The sequence below is a fragment of the Strix uralensis genome, chromosome 3 (assembly GCF_047716275.1).
Source record: "Strix uralensis isolate ZFMK-TIS-50842 chromosome 3, bStrUra1, whole genome shotgun sequence".
Classification (NCBI taxonomy): Eukaryota; Metazoa; Chordata; class Aves; order Strigiformes; family Strigidae; genus Strix; species Strix uralensis.
The window spans coordinates 76,021,516-76,031,572 of record NC_133974.1 but is presented as its reverse complement, the minus strand read 5'-3'; the positions used below and the strand labels follow the sequence as shown (position 1 = coordinate 76,031,572).

General features: G+C 42.8%; 1 long non-coding RNA gene and 1 other non-coding gene across 3 annotated transcripts; both read left to right on the top strand.

Annotated features, from left to right (window-relative positions):
• Nucleotides 1–83, top strand: TRNAL-UAA (transfer RNA leucine (anticodon UAA)). The gene has a single exon. It is a non-coding gene; the product is annotated as a tRNA-Leu (tRNA).
• A 3-nt stretch (nucleotides 84–86) lies between these two features.
• On the top strand, nucleotides 87–7,668 carry LOC141940988 (uncharacterized). 2 transcript variants are annotated; one of them, XR_012628178.1, is made up of 5 exons: nucleotides 87–720; nucleotides 1,149–1,262; nucleotides 2,145–2,288; nucleotides 6,624–6,778; nucleotides 6,919–7,668. It is a non-coding gene; the product is annotated as an uncharacterized LOC141940988 (long non-coding RNA). The 2 variants fall into 2 exon arrangements; XR_012628177.1 differs by having other exon boundaries at nucleotides 87–825.
• The last annotated feature ends 2,389 nt before the right edge of the window (nucleotides 7,669–10,057 follow it).

Below are 10,057 nucleotides of genomic sequence, written 5' to 3'. Positions count from 1 at the left end.
ACCAGGATGGCCGAGTGGTTAAGGCGTTGGACTTAAGATCCAATGGACGTATGTCCGCGTGGGTTCGAACCCCACTCCTGGTAACTGCCGTTTTTTTCCCGGAGCCCCGGGGCAGTACCGGGGAGGGCGCGGCACGCAGGCAGAGGCGCGGCCGCGGCGAACCGGGAGCCGCCGGGCCGCGGTGAGGCGAGGGGCGGCCCTGGAGCGGGCGGCAGCACGGCCCCGGGGCAGCCGCCAGCGTCACCCGGCGCTTGGCGGCTCCAGCTGAAGCGGGGCCTGGCCGACGCTGCTGAGCAGTGGGGCGCCGCTTTAAACAGCGTAATGTAGCGTAAAGGTGGTGTCACAGCTGAACTCCGGGAGCTTTTTAGTGTCCATAGATACATCTGGGCTTACGTGTCTTTAGCAGGCCGCCGGCGCCTCGGTGGCCGCCGCGGGTGTCACAGCCGGCGGAGGCCCGGGCCCAGAGGCGGCGGGTGCCGCCGCTCCCCTCGGCGGGACGCGGTGCGGCCCATCGTTGTTCGGTTCGGCAGTTCACGCCAGGTCCCCACGGAAGTGCCGGCGAGGGAAGCGCACCTGCCCTAACGGCGCCTAGAAATCACACCGACTGGGGCAGGAGGCTGCAGGGCCGTCGCTCTGGGCGCCTGAGGCACCCGGCTGGAGGGAGGCCTGCAGCTTCATCAACCCCGGGTGGCGACTTCGTGGCTCTAAAGCATAATTTAGGTATTTCTTGTGTAGATTATTTTTTCCCCCCAGTTCCAAGCGCTTTGAATACTTTGAAGGCTGTAGGACCACCTGTCACAGTGCTTTTACAACGTGAAAGTGAGGGTAAGCACGGCGTGTGCTAGGGCACGGCGTGAGGGCGGGCAGGGGGTCTGCGGGGGTCGAGCCTGCCGAGGCGGCCTTGGCCGACCCGCAGGGTGGAGGGAGGCAAACCCCGCTTCTGGGGGAACGATCCCTAGCGCTGGCTGTACCCTAAACTGTGCAGGGGCTTCAGCTCAAAATTAAGCTGAATGAGTGAACAGGATTTTCAGACTAACTTCCTGGCTTTGATCTATTTAGCGGGACAGATGTGGCAGTTGTTGTACTTGTTGCAATGTTTAATTTGGTGGTTTTCTTGTTTGGGTGTTTTTTTTTTTTTTTTTTGACAGGGTAGTATCATTGTGTTCTAGTATATTGAAAGTGCAGGAAGTACAAATCAAGCGCAGACTGACACGTTAAAATATTATTGTTTGCCAGAGCATCCTGGTCGAATTCTAATACAGGTAAATATAGTTGTTCTTAGCCACCCAGTTCCTGATTATTTGAGCTGAAAAATGATTCTAAACTTTCAGTCCAAATATATAATGTGATGATACAGACTAAATAAAGGATAAACTCTCAAGAGAGATATATCTAACTCATGGGCTGTCAATACGATATAAAATAGAAGGTGAAATATTTCAGACAGGATATTTTATTACACACGACATAAGATGGTCTGGCACCACAAATGTAGACATGGTATAAACACAGAAATATGATAAGTCAAGAGGGAGTTACGGAGAGAAGTGTGGTCTGGTGGTGAACTTCTAGGAAATGCAAGTACGTATATTGTCTTTTTTGACTGTTCCCACAGTTAACTTGTAAATGCAAAACATACCACACTTTCTAGAACTGTTCATTAGAAAGCAGTACTGCCAGGTTCAAATATTTTATTAAGTAAATGTTCCTATTCTGCATGAAAGTACAAATTAGTAAGAATGGGTGCATGTTTGAATGTACATTTTACCTCTAATGTTGTAAGGGAAAAATGTTGCCCTTGTAAACCCACATCTTTGCATACAAATTGTGTAATTCTGCTTATGTGCTTATTTATGAGCATGTTTGTACATACAATAAATGCTCATGTAGATTTTGTGGATGCAGTGCTGATGTTGATGAAAAGTTGGTCCCAGCTATGTCAGTTACAGGATGAATTACTGGCAGCTATTCAGCATTGTGAGAAAGAAAAAAGTAAAAATGATCACAGTTTTTACAAGAACAGTAATCACTGACAAAAAAATCCAGCCAATTTTTATGATAAAGCAATATACAAAACTGGAGTTCTGCGTTAGAAATGCTTCTGTTGCAGGCACAGCTCTTTCCTTAAGAGATTTCTTTTGCAGAGAACTACCTTCAGTCCTTTGGTGAAACTATGTTCCCTGCTTTTTATAATGGCTTGTTAGAGCACATGCAGATCAGGAATGGAACAGAAGATTGTTGAACCTTTCCTGCTCTCAAGAAATATCCATAAAATCTACTGGCAACAGGTATGTTCCAACTCCCTTCTACGCTTCTCCATAAAGAAAAGGATAATTTGCTGGGGTTACTGGTTTCTGTTTTAGGTGAAGTGGCAGGGTGGTGTAATGTGTTTCAGCTCTGGAGCTGACCCTGATTTTGATTTAAGATTTTTATTTTATCAAGCAGGTATTTCTCTGTGTTTGTTTTTAATTGCTTCCTTGTTAAATCCTCATGAATTATTGGTGCTTGCCTTTGCAATTTGACATTCTTACTTGCACTCTTTACACTCTGGCCTTTAGTTCAAACAATATTGCTTTCCATTAGACTCCCTTCTGTGGATGAGTTGTTTTTCTAAAAAGGTCATTATCTGTAGGATCATTGCCTCATTTGTTGAAGAAATTGGAAAAAGTGTTGTGACTAGTGCTAGAAACTGGAATAGAAAAAGAGCTTCATATGCAGACAGTTGAATGCTACCCTGATGAACCAGCGGTGTTTCTTTTGCCACTGCGTATTTTCTGTCTGATGAGGAGCCAGTCAGTTAAAATAGATTTTTCATAAGCCATCACTCATTTTCATGTTCCTTATTTTATGGTATCCATCTTGAGAACCTCAGTCTGATTTGCAGACATGCAGAGCTTTCACAAACAGCTGAAATCAGTGTATCACCTGTATTTTAAGCAGTCTCTGAAAAAAAAAATATTATATGCCTCTGAGCAGTCAAAGTTATTGGAGATATTTGACATTTATCTTTCCATACCTCAATTTCCCATTGTGTAAAATAGAGGTAATAGAAATACACCATCTGCAAAATGGGCTGCTATGAAGTAGTGTCATTCTTGTTTGTGAAGAATTCAGATAGACGCTTACGTAATCTGGTCATGTGAGACACGCCCATGAGTAGAATATCAATGAATTCAGAAAATAACATGAAATAAGGTATGGAGCCACCCTTTGATCTGTGAAGACCTTGCAAAGTACTGAATAACTGGTTAGCCAGCAAGCATGGCATGATGTGTGCTGAACAAGGTGTGAGTCTTCCAGGAAATCAGCAAACCATAGTTTAACTCAAAATTGTGTCTCACCTCATGAAGAGAAGGGGATCAAATCAATAAGAAAGCAGCCTATTGGTGAAATATTATTTAGGTGATATTTCAGTATAGTTTAATCCTTTTTAAAAACCGTCAGCAGCTTTTTTTTTTGTTTTGTTTCAGTGTGTAATGGAAGCATGTAACTTGTTACTTCAGTTAAACCATTTTTCCATCATTCCCAGTGACCAGTATGTCATGAGGAAAAGGTATAAAAAGACAGTGAAGTTCTCGGTCTATTGCAGTGGTTCTCAACCTGTGGTCTGTGGACACCTGCGGGCCGCGATGTCGTCACAGGGGGTCTGTGAAGGCTTGTCCTGGTTTCGACCAGGATGGAGATAACTTTCATTGGAGTATTTCATACCATGTGATGTCATGCCCAGGAATATGGGGGGCAGGCTCGCTCAGGCAGGCTCTCGATGGGGCTTGGGCTCGCGCCTTTGCCAGGCCGTGTTGTTGCTGGGGAGGAGGGGGGGGGGGCGGTCGCTGCTCTCGGTAAGTCACTGCTGCATTTTACCCGTTTCTTTTTGGACTCACTATTGTTACTGTTGTTCTCTTGTTATATTTAGTAATTCTTTCTTTTTATTCAACCTACGAATTCTCTTCTTTTTGTCCCTCCCCTATGTCACCGGGGAGGGGGGAGGTGAACAGCCAGCCACCTGGCGTCTGGCTGCTGGCTGAGTGCAAACCTCAACAAGGCTTGAAGCAGGGGTGGGGAACGTCCAGCCTGGAAACATTTGGTCTGACCCGCAGCAAGCACTGCGCCTCCTTTTTCCCACAGCGCCCTCCCCTCCATGCTCCTCTCATACTCAAGCCCCCCACACCTGCCCTGACGTGCATGAGAGGCAGCGGCACCCTCAGCTTTGCCGGGTGACTCTCCCCTTGGCCCTCAGATTCACCAGCAAGTCCCTCGGTTGCTGGGCTCTTCAGGGCTGGCCTCCGGTAACAAGCGTGAAGGTGGTGCTCTCCCAGTTCCGGCGCTGCCCCTCGAGGCAGTCTAGTGCTTTCAATCTTGAATTAAGTCTTGGTGGTCCACGGCCACAAAAGGTATTTAAAGGGGGCCTGTGGTGAAGGAAATCTTGAGAACCCCTGGTCTATTGTGTAATGCTGTACATAGCATGATCAGTAATCCCTCTGATTCTTACTGAAGACTAATTTAAAGTCTGTAAAGTAAGACCAGTCTCTGATGTTAGTGGGAGTAACTGCATATAAAGTACTTGGTAATTCTTGAATTGTTCTCATTTTGGGGCCTGAGTGGTAAAAAAAGAGGGGTAGACTCTATTTTCTGGATTCTTGTCATTCTTGGGATGCTTGTTCAAAGTTTACCACTATATAGTATAGACAGTTGTGTCAATGCCTATACATGTGTCTTTATACAGGTTCATTTTCAACAGCAGCTGGGCTGTTTATCAACTGACTGTGTCTGATCTTACCTGCTATTTCTTACAATCATTTCTGTTGGACTCAATGGCCACAGCAGTCAGGTGTCATTAGCCATGTTAACTAATTTTGCCTCCTTCCTCAAGGCATTACAACACAAACTCCCAAACAGATCCTTGCAACATTTTATTGCTTAACTACTTTTCTTGATTTTGATGAGGGAAAGAAGAGATTTTCCGCTTGGTTAGTTCAATCCAAGCAACAAGTTCTGGGGAATCACTGTGGTAGTACAGGGAGCTCAGCTGCCCTGACCGCTGCGTTGATAGAACGGTACAAGGGTCTGCCTATCACTTACTGCAGTGCAAAGCCCTGCAATTGACTTAAAGTGCTGATGGAGGTAGGTTTACTCTTATGACTGACAGATGAGCCCTGCAAATCTTGCCATGGTCACTTAAAGCTTCGTCATCCCCAGAACTGCCCTGAGTGTTGCTCTCCCAGAGTTAGGATGGCCTAACATAGCCATCAGAAGAGACCGGGTGCCCACCTTGCAGCTGCTCCAGTCAGTGTCTGGCATTTTAGCTCAAAGCCACCTTCCCTGGTAGAGGAGAGGGCAGTAGCTCTCAACTGGAGTAATGGGCTGTGGGTGCACTTTCCCTTTTGCCAGTTGTTCTTGTCGGGAGGATTATATGCAGGTGGTAACACTTTACATCAGCACAGCGTTATTACCGAAGGATATTTCTGAAAGTGTTAAAAGACGGGTCTGTGCACTAAATCACTTCCAGTTTGGGAACATTTTCCCTTGTGCTGGCTTTGCTGTGGTGGCAGTAGCCTCTGGAAGGACAGAGCAGACAAGTCATAATTTACACTACAGCAGCAAGGGTCACCAGAGCGCGTCCTAAATGAGAGACCCTGAATGCCCTAAAAATGAAGGCAGTATAATGCAGAACATTGCAGCTAACATCTCTAGGATGTTAGGGCATGGGCTTAAAGCACACTGACTTGCATTTTTCTGGGATTTTTTTTGTTGAGTTAAACTTATCTGAATTAATTGATTCTTTGTTCCTGCCAGGGAGGAGCTTTTAGTCTGAAGACCATAGAAGATGTGCACACTCTTCTGGAGGTGGTCTTCTTAAATGTGCAATTACAAAAATGCCTTCCTTTCTCTAATGATTTTAGGAGAAGAATGCACTATCCAGATTTCCTTCGTTTTCTTGATTACTGTTTCTACTTCACCGTCTGCCCAACTGTGACCTTCTTTCTGGGTTGGAAGTGCTACAGGATCTTTCCTTCAGACCTCATCTGCCTCATATTTAAGTGTTTCATGCAATTCTTGGCAAGAGATCACTCCCTGACCATGTGACTTGGTGGATTTATGACACCTGTCTCTTGCTATTTCATCACGTGTTGCAAACTTTTTCATATGAGAGTGGATCGCTGGTGGGAAGTATGGACTGCATTAATGAGCTCTGGTTTGCAGCTAATCCATCTTTAATGATTGATGTGCATATGTATTTTAGTTTCACTTGTCTTATGTCTCTGTTGCTATTTTCTGTCACACTCCCACCTTTTGCTTTTTATGTGCATACCAAGAATCAGATCCAGCTGGTCTAGCAGTTAGCTGCTGCTGAAAGAGGCAGAGACACTGTCTTTCCCCTGCCCTGGCTGTGCTGCACATTCCCACCGCTTTCCTCTTCCGTCCCTCAGTCTTTGATTGTCAAGTAATATGTAACAAACAAACCAGTTAATTTCATGCTACTTGGGTCTAAAATTAATCTCTGAGTTTATCATATTGTAAGAATTTTTCTGTGAAGAAATGAGGAATTGGAGACAATTTTTTACGTGTTTTGGGCTCCCTAACATAGACAATACAGATCCACTAATCAGTTTCATTCATCACAGAATGGCAGAGGCTGGAAGGCCCCTCTGGAGATCATCCAGTCCACCCCCCAGCTAAGAGGAGGGTCAGCCTGAGCAGTCAAGTTTTGAGTATCTCCAAGGATGAAGACTCCACAACCTCTCTGGGCAACCTGTGTCAGTGTTTGACCACCCTCACAGTAAATAAAGTTTTTTCTAATGTCTTGAAGATAACTGTTTTCTTGCATTTAAGGCATTTTCTTACACTTACGCTTATCTCAGATTTACAGATCTGTCTGCTGGTGAGTCTTAAATGATTGTATGTTTTCTCTGTGCTTAGATTTTTGTTCCTGAACATCCCAAGATAAAATGAAGGAACTACAAATGCCACAGTACATACGAGGACACTCACTGGATACATGGGTTTGCTGCCATGTGCATTTTACCGAGAACTCTACTGAGAGAAGAACAAAAATCCCTGCAAAGATCTAAGCAGATGCTTCATTTTAGATACTGAAAGTGATTCTTCAGACTTTTTTTTTGTCCAAATAAAGACTAAGGGAGTGCAATGTTTTGTTTATAAATATGTACCATTAGTTTCCTGTAAGACATGACACCCGTGTCTGGCCTTAGCTTATTGAAAGCCAGAGTTCTGATAAAGCATTACTCATTGGAAGACCATTCCAGTATCACGATTAAAGTTCATGATCTGCAGGTTAGACTACTGTAATTTGATCTGAGTTTTCCTTTAAAATGGTGTGGAAGCCATAGCATTAACAAATGACATCTGTTGAGTTGAGGGACAGTAATGCAACTGAAGGCACTCATCTTCATCCAGTGCTATTGTCTGGCAACCCGATAACTACAGGTAAAAATTCTTATTGCTGTGTTTATGTGTTAGTAGTCTCCTTGCTGAACAGTCTTTGCTTACTGGCTGTGGCTAATTATTCCTTGTCCTATATCCAGAGGCTGCCTTTGAATGAGGAGTTGAAAAGAGTCAACATAGTTCAGAAATCCCATTTATGTAATGCTTTCCAAATCCTTTTGTTGTTATATTCAGAACAGAAATAAATGATTTATTTAACTATTATGACTTCTATCTTTTATCATAATATTTTTGATTATTTTTTATTGTTTTGCAGGATGCTTTGCTTTGTTGTGAGAATAGCTGATTTCTTGGCTAAGTGTAGTTTTAATTTTTATGTAGCTAACTTAATAGCCATGGTTTCCACAATCTGTATTTTGATAGCACTATGACAGTGCAGGTTATATCTATGCCAGTTAACAAATCCTATAGTGTTCTGTGACTGAAAACAGACTGAGACATGCCCAACCTGTTGAACTGCATTCATTCAGGTGACCTGCCCCAAAAGTTATTTGACACATCAGTAAAGAATAAATACTGAAAGCAACTGCATCCAGTTTTTGTGATGTCTCTGCCTGCCCAGCCCCTCCAAACAAAATATTTTTCTACAAAAAAGAATTATCAGGTAGGGTAAGAATTGTATGGTATGAATGCATGAGTCACACTTTTTAAGAGGAAAAAGCAGTTAATGCCTACCAGTAGACAGTACAGAGAGACATCATGGATGAGATAAGGTTTCTGTTCTGTATGAAATTGTTAGGGAGAGAGCTCAGCCATCAACACAAGAAAAAGGACCTGTATGACAAAGAAGGTAGGGTGACTGTACCCAGCTGAAATATTAACAAACTTAAGAGTGCTATGAAATATGAGATAACAGTGGGGTGGGGTTGGGCATTTCAGAACCATCACTAAAATGCTCTAAAACCAGAAGTTGTGGTTAGAGATTCTTTTCGTGTGCCTGTTTCTGTTGCTTTTCTAGGTGAGTTGTCTCAAAGAGGGGTTTAAGCAGAGTTTCAGAGTGCTCATGTTTTAGGTTGGGCTCTGCAAAGAATGTGTCAGGAGATCTTAAGGTGCATGGTGGTACCCACGGCCCCCAAAAGAAGCCTCTACAGCTCCTTTAGAGCCAGAGTCAGAGACTGCCTCATACTCACCTGGAAGTCCTTAACAGACTTGTCTCCATATCCAGGAATGGACATAAATTGTAATGTTAACTCTTTCAGAATGTTTGGGTTATTTTAAGAAAAATTATTACACTAAGGTAATCTTAACTGTCAACCTGGGATATGTATACACTTTGCATTGCACATTGTTTCCTTTTATGTAGTGTTTGTCATTAACAGTCTTGGCATGACTGCTTCCCAGGTAGTAAATGTATTCTGGCATAATTAAAGCAATTCCACTTCCTTTGCAGGCAAAACCTCAGAGATGGTATCTCTGGAGGGAGATGTTGGAACTGACCAAGAAGTTACCAACTACTGTTTATCTGTTAACCAGTACGCCAGGTACCATCTTTCTGAATCACCATCTCTGGCCACCTCTGTGTTAACATTGACAGTGACCTGCTCTGGTCTGTAGGTCATTACTTTGGCAATTGTAAAAACTGAGTTATAAAGAATTAGTGTATTTTTTAATCTTTTAGCTCATTATATACATTCAGCTAAAAAAAAAGAGTCAGAGAAAGCAATTTGAAGATGGTATTTCATCTGTGAAAATCCAAGTAAAACAATATCACTTAGTTAATTCTTAACAAGGTAGCTGACTTCCTTTAGCAAGGTATCTATATGGGATGTGCTTCTGAGGATATACCCTATTTGCTCTGCTGCTGCAGTCAATGTTTATGGACATAAATTCATGGATCCTGATCCTGTTGCTGCCACTGTGTAAGCAGATTGTTTATCACTGAAGTTTTGGACAGGCACAGAAGCCTGCTTGTATAATTAAAGTTGTAGCATCTGCACAGTAGTTATACACTTAAAATTACTGTGCCTCAGCATCACCTCCCTCTATTGATCTTCATACCAGCACAAAATGAAATTGAAAATACAAGCAGTTCAGGCAAAAATTCCATTAAGGCCTGTAAAGAGTACAGGATACTGTGGGCAGGACTACAATGTTTTTCCTATCACATAGGAATGTTGTAAGAGGCATCTTAATATTATGTGATGGGAAGGGACATAAATCTGTATGCATAAAATGAAATTACGCATAAGCGGTTAGCTTCTGCAGAAGAAGAGGCATAGGTTGTAAACTCTTTGGAAAGGCCTTCTCTCATGCCACCAAATTGTTTACATCACAGAGTATTCTCTGGGGAATATTAGAGCTGCAAAAACCAGCTTGGCCATAATTTTATGTAGGGGTTAAATTAAACACAATCATTGACTGTTTGGAAAATAAGAGGCCCAATTGCATTAACAAGGTTGAACTGAATGATTTGTTTTGGAAAAAAACCTGGATCCTTTTTTCTACATTTTACAAAAGATGTGTAATATTTCAGGTGACTGTTGCATTCTATATTTGAGCCTTTATTTGAAAATCTAATTGAGTATAACAAGTTCTAGTACAAATATTTGGGGAATACCTTGTTTATTTCCAGGACAAATATTGTTAAATGGAT